This window comes from Amblyomma mixtum, chromosome 10 (assembly GCF_055824585.1).
Source record: "Amblyomma mixtum isolate Tamu chromosome 10, ASM5582458v1, whole genome shotgun sequence".
Lineage (NCBI taxonomy): Eukaryota > Metazoa > Arthropoda > Arachnida > Ixodida > Ixodidae > Amblyomma > Amblyomma mixtum.
Window position 1 is genome coordinate 20,344,164 of NC_143021.1, and position 18,866 is coordinate 20,363,029.

Here is an 18,866-nt window from a genome sequence, read left to right on the forward strand (position 1 = left end):
TCACTCCATGAGCCTGTTGAAAACTGCGCGACCGCGAAAGAAATTATTGACTCGACAAAGCAACGGTTTGATTAGAGACTTTCTTCGCGAGCGTTCCACCCAGAATAAAGCTCGCCATCTTGAGGGAAAGCTTGTACCCTATTTGAAACCTGGTGGGAGTCTGGCGGAGCTTGAAAACTGAACCCAGTACTTTCCAAGTACAAATTCTATGCTCATACTAGTAGGTGGCCTGCTTCTTCAATCAGAAAATTTATTACCGTGCATGGCCGTAATATGTAGATGAACTGTTTACAGAGGAAGCCACTTAAGACAGATCAAACACATCTATGAAGAAAACACACTAGGGAATCACAACACAAGAAGTGTGGCAAAACTGTGCATGTGACAAAAAGGATGCCAATCCGGTTTCTGCTTGGTCCGGCTCTACATTCCTTTGTTATTTTCTAGAGCCACATTTCTTTTTTCCTAGATTTTGGCATAAGCATCCGCGTCATTAACCAACGTCAAGCAATGATATAATATTTTAAACATAAGTAGTGAGGGGAAAATAAAAAAAATACAAATATTCATGGCCAGCCCGCACCGACTACAGCAAAAGGGGCTTAAACCGTTATAAAGAAAAATAGTAATAATTAGTACGAATTTAGCTTCGCCTAAAAAAAGAAAGGGGGAATGTACCACCAGCGATCCACATCCAAAGGGGGGTCGCAATGGCTCAGCGGCATTTATTATAAAATTATAAAATACTAACCATTATTTTCTTGATTTCCTGACTAAAAACCGAGAAGGAGGAAGAGCAAAAGTAATGAAGGTCACCGAGGAGTGTTTAAATGAGCAAAGGGAAAAGGGGACGACTTTAGAGAGCGCCTATGAAGCACGCTCTAGTAGAAGGCTCCTGATTAATCTCACCACCTAGTATTCCACTGCTGGAATCTAAGCACAAGAGCGCTTTCAAGTTTCGTCTCCACCAAAATGCTGCCATCAAGGAAGAGTTCGGAAGGGCACCGCCGCGGTGGCTCAGTGGTTACGGTGCTCGGCTGCTGACCCGAAAGACGCGGGTTCGATCCCGGCTGCGGCGGCTGAATTTCGATGAAGGCGAAATTCTAGAGGTCCGTGTGCTGTGCGATGTCAGTGCACGTTATAGAACCCCAGGTGGTCGAAATTTCCGGAGCCCTTCACTACGGCGTCCCTCATAGCCTAAGTTGCTTCGGGGCGTTAAACCCCAATAAACCAAACCAAACCGAGGGTTCGGAAGCGAGATTTTGTGCTCACGCACCTTCAGCCACGGAGTTTCTACGTCTTGTTCAACCGAAAATACGTTCAAATTTTGTACACGTCCTGGGTATGCTTCCACTGCACTGCAAATGGAGGGTTAAACACCACACAGTACTTCTCAAGAGCCCGCAATAAAGAATTATCAAAAGTGCATGTCACTTTCAGGGTCACAGTTTCAGATGCCGCAAAAAAGATAATTTTCAGCTCTTCCTGAAGGTCTGACAAATGACGCTACAAAACCGTCATTAAAGATGCACACATAGGCAAGCATATCGAGATCTCTGCAATGGGCTTAAGGTGTATTCATTTTGCAAACGACTCAGGACAGTTAGTAAAGCTGGACGGTGAGCTTACTTCAGCACTGAATATTAAAAGTTCTTTGGCCCCTTCACCGCAAGTAGTAATTGAAAGAGCTAGCCTATCAGGCAGGGTAGCATCAATGTCATCTGAAAGGAGCGGTCACATAAAGGCGCCTTAACGGTCACATAAGCCGCGCTGGCTGCATGATTTTATCATGCAAAAGCCGACCCTGTCGCCAGAAGTGAGCGGCTGCAGTTTAGTTGTTAACCCAACTGGATATAGCATTGTGTCAGAATGGAAGAAATGCCTGTGGTAGATCTTCCAGTGTTTTTCAACTAAGATATTTTGTTAAATAAATCAGCCTCTGAACAACCGCTGCGCAATCTCTCTCATGCAACAGTATTTAAGAATTTCAAACTGAGAAAGAAGGTAAGAATTGGGAAACATTTCCTTTGCCAGCAAAAATGAAACCCTCCTTTTTTTCTTTGAGATAACCAATTTTCCTACGGCTTCCCTGTGGTATCTGGATCAGCTTACACCACACAGCACTTTCTTACCTCAGCGTTAGGAAACGCGCCTCATATTGAAGTTTTCAGGGGTGATGGCGCCAGGTAATCTCTGCCACACCAATAACCAAGTAAAGAGTCCCTCGACAAAACTGTCGCACCAAGAGGTCTCCATAGCATGGACCATCGAAAAGAATGATGCGTTGAGTGCAATGACAGCATAAAGAAGACAGAACAGTACAAGTACGAAAAGCAATGCAAAGAACAAAGGGATGCATTGTGTTCATGAATAAGAACCTTGGTCAAGAACAGTCCTGACTGACGCGCATAGCAGGCACTGGCTTATTCTTTTCTTTAGGCATTAAAAAAAACAGACAGGAATTGTTTGTATTTTAACGCCTCTACCGTTCGCAAAACCAGGCCCATGTTGCATGAGACCAGCGTATATCGCTGCGACAGCTGCAGTCCGCCAATGTAACATCACAGTTGATTGCAACAGCGACCTTGTTGAGCAAACAAGCCGCGACGCTCAAGAAAGCGACAAGACATCATTCAGACAAGAGTTCCTCGTAAATGGCATAGCGATAACGCTGATAAGAGGCAGAAAATATGGAACGGGCCCTGAGTGAAACGGCATTCAAGAGACAATCAGTGGCGCTTTGCCAAACACAAGGGCTGTTCTTGACAAAGCTTTTTCTTTGAACCAGCAGGACAGATCCGCATTTCATAGTGGCTGCCGGACTCGCGTAAGAAATTTTTTACATGCACCTGACACTCACTTTTACAAAGTTGGCGCCAGCGCAAAATATAGCATGAAAATTTAAAAAAACATACAACACGATCATGAAATCTGACGAGAAATTTGGGATACGATTTAGATTTACCCTCGACGATTACTTTGATGCTTTCACTGTATAACTGCATTTACTCTAGGCCGAGGCTTCAAACACTCGAGAGAAATTTTCTGGCGGCTGAAAGTTGGCGCAGGGGGGTGGAGGGGGTTCTCTATAAACTGATGGGTGGCGTATGTATATACACTTACTGCAAACAAGTCAATTGGAAGTTGAACTTTTTAGATTCGTAATACCTAAGCCGATCGGAAGTCATTAGGCTTATGTATATGCAGTCTAGAGACGAATTCCATAGGAACTCATCGCTGCCACCTATTCCAGGTCTCCGCACTGGACTATCGCTATTGACACAAGTAAATGTTTATTACCTCAGTCCACTTGCTCGCTACAGACAGTAGGTAGATGTAAGCTGAAACGCAGCTTCATTTATTTAATTTTAAGCAACCTATGGTAGCTAGCGGACCAGAACATTTGTCCTTTGCGTTGGTGCTTAATGAAAGTGAGTTCATATGTCTATTTCTGTCTTTTAATGTGTGAACTGTCGACGCAACTTGGCCTGAAATTGATATATTTTTTGTAAACCAAGCATGGTCTTTGCAAACACAATTAAAATACTTATTGTTTTCTTTTTGGCTGTTGCCTGTTTTGATCCCCAGTCCAAACTCTTCCTATGAATATCCCTTGTAAAATTAAGAATCTGCTCTCCAAGTTTTTATGGAGATTAAAAAAAAATCCTGCCCCATGCAGTAAACAAAAGTTAGCATGGTAGCCAGCGTGATTAGCTTAGTCGTTCCTCTGGATGACGCAAAACGCTTGTGTACCGTTTCCTGACGACACATTTTTTTTTTTTACTCCGGAACAGGTGAATGGAGTGGTTTAGTTGTTTTTGTCGAAGCTGGGGGTTTGAAGATGAACACTGTCTAGCGCATGTGAACCTCATGCTTTCTTCACGCGCCGAAACGTTGGATAAGGTGAGCATTCAGGAGTGCATGCAGAGAGAAATTCTGCAGAAGGTAACCACAGAGTCCTGTGCTTCCTCCGCTTTTTAGGGAATTAAAAAAGTATTTTTTGTTTCGAAATTGAAATGCAACGTCCTATACTGTGTTCCTTTTAGGAAGCCTTAAATGGCGGTTTTCTTTAGTGCATGAGGCGTATTTTAATCATCATCATCAGCCTGACTGCGTCCACTGCACGGCAAAGACCTCTCTTTTGTTTCTCCAATTAACCATGTCCTTTTGCCAGCTGCGGCCATCCTATCCCCGCAAACTTCTTAATCTCATCCCCTTACCTTTGTGCCGCCCCCTGCTATGTTTGCCTAATGGTTAAAGCGAAGAAAGGTAGCTATTGGTGACTTCGATATGCTCGTAAACTGCACACGTTGAAAAAAGAACTCATCTCCTGAATGGAATCGCTCGAGACAGTTCCATTTCACCTTTTAATCGTTGCCGCCCAAAGCGCTTAATACAGGAACGTTTCATCAGTGATTTGACATATCTGCTCAAAAAATCTAAAAAATGGGAAATCTGTCTGCAAGAAGTTAAGAATGGGTCCATCTCTTTCAAATACCCTTAGTGTATATCTGAAAGCGCATTGCCTTGCGTGCGATTAACATCTACCTTTTGTGCCTTGCCCATTTGCATCCCCGTGTGAAAGTGGCGCAGTGTATCGATCATGAGGCCCAAATGTTTCTTCCTTCCCATATATCAAATGCTTCGAAGCTGGTGACGTGCTTATGCCTCCCATGACAGTTCTGTCACGCGAGGTAAACATTCCAATACCTAACTATGTTCAACCTTCTACCACCAGACGTACACGACACACTAAGGAAAACACACTGCAGCCTATCTTTGCACGAACAAATTCATTTAAGTATAGCTTCTTCCTCGAACCATCTCCGATTGGAACATGCTCCCAGAATCCCTTTTTCAAAATAGCAATTTTAGCAACGCATTGGAAGAACATTCCCTTGATTAAGTTGTCTCATTTTGTATTTTTTAATGCTGTTGTTTTTATCTTCTCTTTGTTAGCGCCGAATGATGCTGTGTGTTGTTTTTCGTTTCTTTTGTGTGTTGTTAGGTTGTTTGCCCCTCCTGTTTGGGCCACATAGGCCTGCAGTATTTGGAAATAAATAAATAAATAATTATAAACACGGGAAAAAAATTTATACAATACAAAACCAAAGCTACCTAGACTAGGCAAGGCCTGCTTGCTCTTTCTTTCCGCAGGGGCCTACATCACACTAGTTGCCCGAACGCAAGCGATGAGAGAGTTCAGTGAAACGCAGAGGGGTGCAACCCACTTGCGAAACACCTGGGAGAGAACGGTGGTTAGGTTAGACAGCGAATGTGCTGACCTTTCACTTTTCCATCTACTGTTTTCGCTTGGCCTGTACGCGTTGAAACTATGATGTGGTGCGGAAGAAAAACCCACTTATTTTGTAATCGCCGCGACATGGGCCGATGCGGTGTGCCTGGGTGCCGCAGAAATTACGACGGTGGCCCAATAGTTACGGTGTTTGGGTTTCCCAACAAGGAACCTCACAGAAAAGCTTAGATGAGAGCTGTTCCTCGCAGGATTTTGCGCCAACCATACATTCCAAGGTAATTGAAGTTTAACACCTTTTGATAGCCTTAGCTGCAGAATTGTACTTTCCAGAGGATTGGATGGTATTTTAATTAAGCTTCCTCATGCAGGCATGAGAGTTCCATTTACATGAGGAAGACATCATCACCAAGCTACCACATCATGATAAACGTGAAGAATCACAGACCTGAAGCACGGTCGTGTTCAACTGCAAAAGGACGCAGTGCCTTTGATCTTCTCCACTGCCCCCGGTACCTGTCTTCTATTCCTTCACGTCGTGAGTTCCCACCAAGAAAGAGAGCGCGTGGGGAAAATTATGGCACCTAGGAAGCCATCAAGAAATCTATCAAGGAAATCGAGGAAGATAAACGTAAAAATTCAGTGTCTTCGTTCCAACAATGGCAAAGCAAGTTAGTCAACGTTTGCGACACCATGTTCTGGGCAGTAACAACTGCGAACGAAAAGTCCGTCATGTCTATTGTTGAAACTGAGCTATCTCTAATGTGAAATGTGCTGTCATAGTCGCTCCTGATCTGGCAGGATCTGTGAGTATAGGCATGGTGAGGCTCCACCCAAGAGCATTGAGATTGAAGAAAGACACCATTCAGGTCATCAATCAGAAGAACGCAGCTGTCATGAAGCTAAAAAAAATAAAGAATTGAACTATTTCAATGCAAAGCACAGAGAGCATGAAAGTGTTCATAAATTCTGCATGTTACTGTTTTCCACGACTTAATTTTTTTTGTTTATTTTTGTTTAACACACCATCCGCTTTCGATAATGAGCAAAAAAAGCTCGTTTCTTTAAAAAGCTGTAGAATGCATGAGATTCAGCTAGATACTGCATCTCGTGCATTCTACAGATGTGCTGTCGAGGAAATAACTTGGCGGCGTTAATATGAACTAATAGCAATGAACTGAAGAGCCAGGAAGTATAGCAATGCAATGCTTTGTCACAAGTGTTATCATGAAACAACTAAGAGCGAAGCACTTAGCTGCAATACGAAGTGCATCGCGAGGGCTACGAAAAGAATCACAAATTAAAGATCAGCACAGAAGACATATAGCGAAGTTATGCCCCCAGTTAATAAGCTGTTCTTTATTCGCTAATACATGTTTATTGGCTCGTTCCTACAGCCACAGTAACTCGGATAGTAAAAGAATGCGTTCAAATCTGCTGTAGAGCCCTCGTAGCCGCGAGCGGAGGACAAGACAAGTAGCGTGACGTCACGTAGCAATCCTTGAGTAGTCTAGGAGGCTTCGACCAAACTCCTCAGTCAGTGGGAGAGACGTGGCCGCGATGGGCAAAGCTGTAAGGTTTCGGCCTTATTTTCGAAAAAACGCTAAGGTTTTTAAAGCGGTTATGGCCAATTGTTGCAAACGAACACATTGCCTCTGTGCTTTCTGATACCACCACATGCCGAACACTACAAGTGTGCTACTGATAAAATTAAGCCCATTCAATTCTTTCACCACTCAACTGCGTGGCAAACGCTTATGACCAATTTTCGCATACGAACAAATTGCTCCCTGTGCTTTCTGATACCACCACATACCGAGCTCTCAAAGGGTGGTACTGATAAAATTAAGCCCATCCAATACTTTTACCACGCAACTGCGCGTAAGGCAACTGTGCGCGCTTATTACCCGGCGAGTATGTGAGTATATTTTTTTTATACCTATTACACTTGCAACGAAATCTAACAATCATTTTCTTAAGCAAAATTAACAAACTGTTTTTCAGCGGCGATATTCAGCAGCGATAAGATATTATTTCAACGGCGATGGGGAACTGGAATTAAGACCGATAATGATAGATTATCTGCACTGCAGCGAAGGGCGATTAGAACATTATATAAAGAAAATGTACACCCTGTAACCTTAATGAGAACACAAAATATCCGACCTTTTCACGAAATATACACACAGAAATTATCTGCCTACATATTCTCTGAAGTATCAAGCAATTACAGTAGATTTGTTAGTCATTATCTAAATAGAGATACTGGCCACAATTTGCGTAGGACTTTCATTGTCATAGAAAAACCAAGGACAAATTATGCTAAACAGACAATTGATCATCAAATTATGAAACTATGTAATAATTACTCAGACATTCTCGAGATCGCAAAATCATGTAGAAGTCTGAGAACTTTCAAGCGCAGAATACAACTTCTTTTCACTCCAAACAGCTTGCCAAACATGTACGAATAATGATTTCTAATTGCAAACTTATTGTGTTCTCGTTTCTATATTTGTGTACAAAGTGTTAACAATATGTGTTTTTCTTTTTGAACTTGCTCCATGTGCATTTTTGTACGGTGATGACTGCTGTATCCAATTGTATGTGTACTGTCTCCATGTATTTTGTAACCGGAATTGTATTTTGTAACCGCTGCTGTTGTGCCCAGTGGGGCCAGGGCCTCGTCAGGAGACAATTAACTCCTTTTGTCCTGCCCCACGGGCAGTACCATGTATTGCCCATTCAATAAATAAATAAATAAAATAAATAAAATAAAATAAGCTTTCCATTCACGTTTATAGTTAGTGTTGTGAGCAGTGCAAGCCATTGTGCTCGACAAATTATGTCGATTATGTCCGTGCTGCTGTACGCTGCTTAAACCACGACAAAACTAATCGATGTGGAACCCGTGATGTCAAGCTGCCCTTCACTAGCAGTTCGCTGGCTTATTCCTGCTGCCTTGATAGAGGTGCGGCCTGAAACTGCCTAGCCCTTGAATGCCTGCCGAAAGGAGTGTTTCCTCAAGTTACCGGCGGGTCAGCTCGATTTACCTGGCTTTCTAGAAGCAAACACTCATCGTCCTAGGTGGATTGCGCCTATTTTTTTTATCTTTGTGCTATGACCTGTCCGGGCCACGAAACACTGATTTCAGAAATAATACAAGGTGTGCATCACTCCTCATGTGTTTATACTCGGACGCGGCGCGCGTCTTGGACCCCTGCGTTTGACCGAAAGTGTTTAGAGAGGCTATACAGGGTGTTTCACCTAACACATTACACAATTTTAAAAAATACGCTTTTTCAGTTTTAAAAGCGCTTTGTTCGACATAGCATTGTCAGCCGCGTATTACATTAAAATACAGCTGTGGCATTAAAATACAGCTGTAACTAGCAGGATTCTTCATTAATTTTGAATAGTTAACTATATTCAATAGTAATAGTTAACAGTAAGAGTTAACTATTATTGTTATTCTCCTTAATTACAGAGGGGCGTGAAGTCCCCCGCCAGTAATATTGATATCAGTTTTTAGAATTTGGAAAACGCGGTTACCTTCAGCGCTCTGTCTCAACAAATTTTGGCGACATCGCGCCAAATTACCTGCGCTTCAGAGACGCATGCAAGCAAAGCAACCTATCCAGTGTACGTAACTCATCGAAATAGCCAGTTGGACCACAGCGCCGAGGCTAACCGCGTTTTCGAAATTCTGAAAACAGATACGGGTATTATTTAAGGTGGGCTACACGCAGCTCAATAATTAAGAAGCCTAACAGCAATAGTTAACTTTTTAACTATTCATCATTACTTCAACATTTTGTTAGTTAGCAAGTCTTACCTGTTTTATGACGTACTGCATCACTGGCAATGTTATGGGCAAAAAATGCGCTTTTCTAACTCAAGAAGCCTATTTTTAAAAATTGTGTAAAATCTTAAGTGAAACACCCTGTATAATAGAGCAGAGTACGTTTGTCGAAGCTGCAGCCGTGCGGCTTTGGACGGAAGCAAATAGTGTGATGGTCGAACAAAAGCTATGAATGCTATTAACGGTCTACAACGCTGCCGCGGTGGCTCAGCGGTGATAGCGCTGGGCTGCTGACCAGAAAGATGCGGATTAGATCCAGGCGGCCGTGGTGGTCGAATTTCGATGAAGGCGAAATTCTAGAGGCCCGAGCACTGCGCGGTGTCAGTGCTCGTTAAAGAACCCCAGGTGGTCGAAATTTGCGGAGCCCTTCCCTACGGCGTCCCTCATAGTCTGAGTCGCTTTGGGACGCGAAACTCCCATGAACGAAACGGAAAGCTGGTGCTGCCGCGAACGGCCAACCTCAATACGTCAACCGTCTCCACGTTCATTGCCCACCACCATTGGCCTGCGCGCTCTTCGTTTTGAAAGCAGTAGAGATGTCGCCGCGACGAAGAAATGATTCACATTTTTTGAAGTGATAGCTTCCCTCTGCTAGGTAACGCCGGGTAACGCCATGTGTAGAACAAGACATTGCCTGCCAGAGTCAGGTGGTGCCCCAAGAGCAACCTAGGAGCCTTGTAGGTCACCTAGGTCACCTGACCTGGCGGCGTCATCACAGACCGCCATCCGAATAGTGATAAAACTGCCAGCCATGGAAGGTGGCAGTTAAATTAATGATTGGTCGCTCGGGAAGATCAACCTGGGCCCCACAAGGCCCACAACTGGGAGCACCTTCCATCGCAGGACAGTGGCAGATCGCTTAACCACTGCAACACTGAGCGAGGAGTGGTATGAGGACTCCGATGGATCGATCTGTGAATGTAAAGTATAGAATGACATTCTACGTATATGGGAATGAACCCTATACGCTATCACGTCGTATTCTTAAGCCGGAGCTTAAGTGTCCCCTCTTTTTTCTAAGCATGAAATGCTTTTAGCCCCCGTTGTCGGCAGTGTGGTGACGTCACGCCGAGACCGAGAGCCATCATCCGGGCACTTAAATCCACTCATCCGGGCACTGAATTCCAGTCATCCGGGCTCTGAAACGAGAACATCCGGGCACCGTACGAGACTTAACGAGATTTAACGAGACTCTGTAAGCCCTCCTACGCGACCGGCATGCAAGCGCCGGTTGGTCTCCAAAGGAGTCACAAAAAATAACTGCTGCCAGTGCCTTCTCAATGTTTATCAAGATATCAGTCGCTGTGCGTTTGATAATGCACGGAATTGGAGAAAGAAGCCTTGGCCTTGGCCTCCGCGTTACCAGGTGTAGAAATTAGTGTTTGGCGAAGCATTTTAACTTGGTGACGGATCACAAGCCACTGACACCACTCATTCACCCGGAGAGGCCGATCCCGCGTAAGGCCACAGTAAAAATTTAAAGGTAGGCGTTGCTCCTGTCGGCTCACCATTACGATCTCTAGTATCGCCCGGGACAGCTATATGCGTTTTGTTGTGTGTTGTGTTGGGTTTAATGGCACATAGGCAACTAAGGCCATCATGCGCCAAGAACAAGGTATAGGAAATAATTTCTGCGTGATTTAATAAAATTGTGAAAAGTGATCAGTGGTGTAAAGGGCTTAAAAGTTTACCTACCTACTAATAACCGAGAACAAGAGATTTAGGAATGGCTAAAGGTAAAAACATTAAAAAGGTCAGGTAGCCTCAGCGTCCATCCTTGGCTGGGCAAGGATGTCGAGAATCCCAACCGATAGAATAGTGACCTCAGCCCTCTTCTCACGACGAGAGGGTGGCTGAGGTGGGGTTCGAAAAAAATTCGCAAGTAGTAAACAACTGACCATTGTTCACAGTTTCGAGAGTACATTGGCTTCTTTTAAAAAGTTAAAAACGCTTGACTTATCAATAAGAGCTTCTTCACCTAAAATCAATGACGGATGAAAAGGGATGTGCTGGTTGTAAAACGGGGTAAAAAACTTCTTTCTGAGTGTTTCAAGTTCTATGCATGAGATTAAGATATGAGTTACTGTCAGTTCATCTCCGCATTTTTCACAGCTAGGTTTGTCTTGTTTTGTTAGTAGAAAGTTGTGGGTAAGGTGTGTGTGTCCAATACGTAAGCGACATAAAATAACTTCAAAAAAACGCTCCTGATGTGTGCATGATTTCCATTCCCCTAATATTGGTTTTATTAAGTGTAGCTTGTTATTTATCTGACTATTCCATGTGCTCTGCCATTTGTTCCTCAGTCTACTCTGAACTAGCTTCATACAATCATTATGTGGTATGCTTATTTTCTGTATTTCCTTGTTGTGGGCTTGAGCAGCACATGCGTCCGCTGTCTCGTTACCATCAATTCCAACATGGCTTGGAACCCAACATAATTTTATGTTATGCCCTTGTGTTACGATCCTTGTTATGTTATGTATGACAGTACCTAGTGATGGCATGATCGCACTTCTGGACTGTAGTGCTTTCAGTACACTGAGGGAGTCTGTGTAGATAATACTGTTTTCAATGTTTTTGCTTATTATTTTCTCCGTAGCAAGAAACACAGCATAACACTCGGCTGCAGAAACTGATGCACACTGAGGAAGCCTTACTATTTTTTCCCAGTTCCCTTCCACTACTGCACTTCCAACATAACCTGTAGTTTTCGATCCGTCTGTGTAGAACTCGGTGTAGATATCATATTTTTCCTTTAGTGTAAGGAACTCTTGTATGGTGTGTTCTGTTGGAGTTTGTTTCTTGTTGAACTGTGTAAGACATATCACAGACCGACGGAAAACTGTACCAAGGGGCAAATGCGTCGCAACGTTCTGCTACATTTGGTAATGTTTCTGATAAGTCAAGTTCTCGGCAGATCTCCTCAAACCGCATTAGCAAAGGCCTGGTTGCTTGGGGCTTATTTGTAAATATTATTGGAGACGGGCATGTTGGGACGATTGAATAACACACGTGTTTTGTTCGCGACCTAATTCTAAGAATGTATGAACATGTAAGTGCTTTTCTTCTATCTTCTAGTGATGGCTCATTTGCTTCAACATGAAGGCTCATTACCGCAGACTTTCTGTATGCTCCACAAGAAAGGCGGACACCTAGATTATGAACTGGATCTAATCTTTTTAGATATGAAGGCCTTGCCGAGCCGTACACTATACTCCCATAATCTAGACATGAGCGCAATACAGAACGGTAGATATTGCCACGTATCATTGCAGTGTTTGTACGTTCACGCTCAAGGCAGCAGGAAAGGGTCGTTATCACTTTTGTTCGTGACGCGAGAAGCGACCAGACTAATCTCGATTGTTCGCAGCCATGAAAGGCTGCATCTAGGTTTTTCCGGATTACCGTAGATGATCTTGACCTGTTATCTGGAAGTTTCCTTGCCGGCTTTAAATTGAGCGATGCCGCGAGCGGCGGGCATTCGTAGTTCGACGATTGACGAGCACGGTTGTTGCTTTTGCGGGCGCAAGTCAGCCCAAATAAAGAGCTTCGATTTCAAGTATTTCTGGTGTCTTCCTGACCGCTGGACTGCCGTCACTACAACGTGACATCTGGTGGAGGTGCGGGGTAGCCTTCCAGGTACCGGACAACCCCTGCAAATCGTGACGCCAGCCCTTTGAGTTATTCGCCGGAAGACCTGACTCCAGTCTACCACGCGGCCTCTTGAGCCTCCAGCCATGACTTACGCCGCAGCAGTGCGCCGTCCTGTACCTCGACGACGGGACCCAAGCCCCTATCGCCCTTAGCCAGCTGCGCTGGAGCGCCGCCCTCTCGCCCCAACTCGCGTCGGAAATGCGTCGAGTGGAGAACACCCGACTAGCGCCGCCCACAATGCTTCCACTGCGGAGAAGCCGGTCACATTCTCCGATACTGCCCATACAGGAGAATGGGCATCCGAGGGTTCCCTTACTACGCCCCACTACCCCGACCCGGCCAGCGACCAGTCGAAATCGAGGATTGTTTGCGTCGGGAAGGATACTCATCGCCGAGCCGCCTATCGCGTTCTCCGTCGCCATCGTCACCGCGCTAAGTATCTCCTAGCTGAGGCTACGCAGTGCGTGGACTCTTCCCCAGCCCCCGAAGGTTAAACTGAATAATGCAGCCTCTGGAGGTGAGGTTGCTTCTGAGCACAAGAACTAAGATCCTCCATCGACGAAAACAGAAGACCATGCCCCCCTACGACGACGACGAACCCTACGACAACAACGACCCCTACGACAACGACGACCCCTACGACAACGACGACCCCTACGACGACGACGACCCCTACGACGACGACGACCCCTACGACGACGACGACCCCTACGACGACGACGACCCCTACGAAGACAACGACCCCTACGAAGACGACGACCCCTACGAAGACGACGACCCCTAAGAAGACGACGACCCCTACGAAGACGACGACCCCTACGAAGACGACGACCCCTACGAAGACGACGACCCCTACGAAGACGACGACCCCTACGAAGACGACGACCCCTAAGAAGACGACGACTGCTACGACGACTCCTACGACGACTACTACGACGAAAAATACGACGACAAAAACTACAACACCGACGACAACACCGACGACGACACGGCCAGATTTGAAGCTTTTACCGCTGCCCTTACACCTTATTAGGAACGCTAAATGACTAAGTTCTCGAAGCGTTCTCCGTGTTTATTTTCATTTTAAAGCATCGAGACGATGCTTCTTTGGAAGGGGGGTAATACCACGTATCATTGCAGTGTTTGTTCGTTCACGCTCATGGCAGCAGGAAAGGGTCGTTATCACTTTTGGTCGTGACGCGAGAAGCAGCCAGACTAATCTCGATTGTTCGCAGCCATGAAAGGCTGCATCTAGGTTTTTCCGGATTACCGTAGATGATCTTGACCTGTTATCTGGAAGTTTCCTTGCCGGCTTTAAATTGAGCGATGCCGCGAGCGGCGGGCATTCGTAGTTCGACGATTGACGGGCACGGTTGTTGCTTTTGCGGGCGCAAGTCAGCCCAAATAAACAGCTTCGATTTCAAGTATTTCTGGTGTCTTCCTGACCGCTGGACTGCCGTCACTACAACGTGACAATTTGAAGTAGGCATGCTCTGTCCGATCCCCAGCGTTTCCTTGAGAGTACTTTAAGGGTATTCATTGCACGGGAGGCTTTTACTTTCAAGTTGTTTATGTGCGGCAGAAATGTCAGTTTTTTATCAAATGTTATTCCTAAAAATTTATGTTCTTGTTTTACCGGTAGTGTGGTTCCATTTAGGTGTAAGTTCGGATCGATCCGCAAACCTCTTTTAAGCGAGAAAGTAACAGCCACTGTTTTCTGTGAAGAGAACTTGAACCCACTTTTGTCTGCCCAGATTGCTAACTTGTTTATAGTGAGTTGTACCTGCCTCTCACACGTTGACAGGCTGGAGGACGTGCAAGCAATCTGAAGGTCGTCGACATACACGGAATACATAATGGAGTTAGGAATTATTTTCGCTATGGTATTCATTTTCACGACAAAAAGAGTGGTACTTAGGATACAGCCCTGCGGTACCCCATTCTCCTGGACAAAGCTCTTCGAAAGGGTTGCACCCAGGCGCACCTGAAAAGACCGGTCTGACAGGAAATCCTTCAGGCTGTTCAACATCCTACCTCGGATGCCAAGATCTGCCAAGTCGCGTAGAATCCCATATCTCCATGTGGTATATTACGCTTTCTCCATGTCAAAGAAGACTGCCAGACAGTGTTGTTGATGTATGAACGCCTCTCGAACTGTGTTTTCTAAGCGGACGAGATGGTCAGTTGTCGAACCTTTCTTAAATCCGCACTGGTGGATGTCAAGGAGTTCGCGTGATTCAAGAATGAACATGCGCCTAACATTGAGCACACTTTCAAATGATTTTGCGATACAACTTGTAAGAGCTATGGGCCTATAACTATTAGGAGAGGTGGGCGGTTTTCCAGGTTTTAAGAACGGTACGATAACTGCTTTTTTCCAAGCCTCCGGCATCTTTCCGGACACCCATATCTTGTTGAAAAATTGACGAAGTGCTCCTACAGCAGCTTCAGACAGGTGGGCAAGCATTTGATAATGTACATCATCCGGGCCAGGTGCTGTCTGTTTACCGGAGGACAGTACGTTTTGGATCTCCTGGATTGTAAACATTGTATTATATGTTTCATTTGTACTGCCAGTCGTTGGAAGTTTCTGCTTTTCAGTTGTGTTTTTGTGTTTTAAGAATGACTGTGTGTAGTGTGAAGAGCTTGAAACGTCAGAGAAATGTTGTCCTAGTATGTCAGCCTGTTCATCTACACTTGTTTTTGTTCCAGGGGCTGTTAGAAATGGTACTGTAAAAGGAGAGAATTTGCCGTCTAATTTATGCACTTGTTCCCACATCTTTTTTGATGTAGTTGAACTGTTGATGGATGAAACATATCTCTGCCATGAGGCTCTCTCAGCACTGCGGCGAACGTACCGAGCTTTAGCTCTCGCCTTTTTAAAATTTAAGAGGTTCTGATGTGTCGGATACCTTCGAAACTTACCCCAAACTCTATTTTGTTGTTTTTTTGCTTCCTTGCAGTATTTTGTCCACCACACTTTGCGGTTTTGTGACACCACTCCTGAAGACTGCGGAATAGCTAACTGTGCGGCAGTTACGATACAATTTGTGAGCAATTCGTTTATCTGGTCAATGCTTAAATTATCTAAAACTATATTTTCTAAAGTTGCGTTAGCTCTAAAAAGTGACCAGTCAGCGAGATGAAGCTTCCAACGTCGCGGTTTTGTTGGGATGATTTGTGGTGCAGATGTTAAACTAATTCGTACTGGAAGGTGATCACTGCCATATGGGTTGTCAATGACATCCCATTTAAAATCTTTAAAGATAGATGCGGATGAGAAAGCTAGGTCGAGGGAGCTCATCCCTCCCGAGCTTGGGCAACAATATGTCGCTTTTCCTGTGTTTAAAAGACAGATACTATTTGAGAGGATAAAATCTTCTATTATTTGGCCCCTCGAGTCACAGCGTTCGCTTCCCCAGAACGGTGAGTGAGCGTTAAAATCACCAACTACCAGGAATGGCTCCGGTAGTTCATTTATCAGGCCTTCTAAATCTCTAAATCTTGTATTGTTAATGTTATGTGCGGGGGAAGATATACAGAACATATCGTTATGGTTTTGTAGCTAACGACGCTAACCGCAACCGCTTCCAGTTTTGTGTTAAGATTGATTTTTTTTTTTTGCAGGGACACCGCTCTGAGTGACAATTGCGACGCCTCCTGAGAGTCTGTTTGCATGCTCGCGATCGCGTCGGAATGTTTTATAATGTCTCAGGATATTTGTATGTTGTGGACCGAGGTTGGTTTCCTGAAGACACAAAGCTACAGGAAGCATTGACCCAAGAAAATGTGTTATGTCATTGTAATTCCTAAGCAATCCTCTACAATTCCATTGAAGTAGGAAAGTCATGTTTATGTTTTTGGATGAGAACTGAAAGGATTTTCTTGTCTTCTGGGCCCGTTATCGGGGTCCTGTCTTTTCTTCGCTCATGAGAGCGATTCCGCCGCTGCAAAGCGGGCGGACTGGTAGTTGTATCCATCACCTCACCAGAGGTGCTGGAGGACCGCGAAGCCGCGGATGTGTTGGTGTCAGGCCTCCCCCGACGGGGGGAAGTCCTGCGGGATGCTGGCCCATGGGCCGGCACTCCCTGGCTTGTAGTTGGCAGAGCAGCCTTGGCTGTCTCTGCCTGGGGCGTTGATGGCACTGCCACAGGCGCGGTGGGAGTGGCCGCGGCAGGTGCCGGAGCGCTGTGTGGTGCTACGCCCCCGCGCACCACATCAGCGAAGTTGGGTTTTGCTGTGAAGGAGAATGAATTGGTAAGCGTAAAACGCCTCCTCGCTTCTTTGAATGAAATATTTTCTTTGGTCTTTATTGTAATAATTTCTTTCTCCTTTTTCCAGGACGGACACGCCCTGGAGTATGCAGCGTGGGCTCCTTCACAGTTCGCGCAACGTAGTGCTGCGTCGCATTCCTCAGACTGGTGATTCTTTGAAGCGCATTTCGCGCAGGTCTTGCGGCCGCGGCAGCTCTGTGAGTCATGGCCAAACCTCTAACAGTTAAAACAGCGGCGGGGATTGGGTATGTAGTGTCTGACGTTGACTTTCAAGTATCCGACATCGATTGTTTCGGGCAAGCTGCTGGTGTTAAATGTGAGCACCATGTGTTTGGTGTTTATTTCCTTGTTATCTTTGCGGATTTTGATCATGTGGACAACAATTACATTTTGTTCGGATAGTCCTTGAAGCATTTCAGTTTCTGTTAGATGGATAAAGTCAGCCTCTGAGATCACGCCTTTGACTGTGTTGAGGGATCGGTGGGGAGTTACGGAAACAGAGATGTCCCCTATGGAATCGATGTTTGAGAGTTTTGAGCAGTGGATGCTCTCGCGTAGTTCAAGAAGTAGGTCGCCGCTGGCCATTTTTGATACCTTGTAGCCAGGCCCTAAGGTAAGCCAGGCCCTAAGGTGTTAAGCATTTAGTGACAAGAAATGGGGATATAATTCGTGCTTGTTTTTCTTCACAGTTGCTGTGAATTACGTGAAACTTTATGAATGACGGTTTCTTTTTCGCGAAAAAGTCTGTTGCCTCATTACACCCTCTTTTGAGAGAGCGATCAGGTTTGGAAAGGGGGGGAGCCATAAAAAATTGATGTTTTTCGGTCATGGTGCCAGCCACCCACCATGGAGTCCAACAAGGGGACGCGACAGGAACTTGAAAGTCTTGCCAACGCCAGCTGTACACCTTAACTACAAACTAATATGACTCAACTCAGGGTAGTTGGTCCCACACGGTTAACCCTCGCCGCCAGGAAAAAGAGGAAAAAACGAAGAAGGAGAAGGATACAGGAAAGTTGTAAAAAAGGAAATAGGAAAGTGAAATATAGAGGGAAGGACAGGAAAAGGCGACTGCCGATTTCCCCCGATCGGGTCAGGCCGGAGGTGCCGTCTACAGGAAGCTGGGGCCAAAGTGGTGTGTTGCCTCCGCCGAGGGGCCTTAAGGGTCCAAACGCTCGGCATCGGCTCAACCACCAGGATCCCCTTTTCCCCGGACACGGCGGTGCCACGCACGGCTAGGCGCGGATGCTCGGGTCCGTGGTGACGCATTGCTCACCATCATCCCCCTGCGGGGATGTCCCTGCGGATGCTTGGGTTAACCCCGTGGTGTCGCCACTCACCAACGTCTGCATGCTGCAGACGAATCCCTGCGGGGAACAGCTATATGCTAATGCAGATGCTCTGTCTTTTACCACTGCGGGGCTTGGGTGACCGAGGAGGTCAAAAACCCATGTAATACATGTTTTATACGCGGGGCCTAAATTCTATGGCCCTTCCCTCTCTGCAATTGGCGAATGTAAGCTGCTCGGACGATAGACTTCAGCAGATCATGGGGTAGATCTCACGCGCCTGGCCACGGCACTTATCTGCAGAACCGCGACGCCTGATGCTGTACTTTTGTTGTCTTAACGACTTCGCGGCCAATCACGGTCTGATTTACTGGGCCATCGAGTAGTGTTGCCGGGTGCGGCGCCATGATGCATGCTAAGGGAACTGCATGACAGTCACGCCGGTATCAGTGCCATGAAGCCCACAGACCGGGAGTTGTTTTGGTATTCTAGACAGGGACATCGAAGTGTTGGTTCAAAGTTGCCCTCAATAA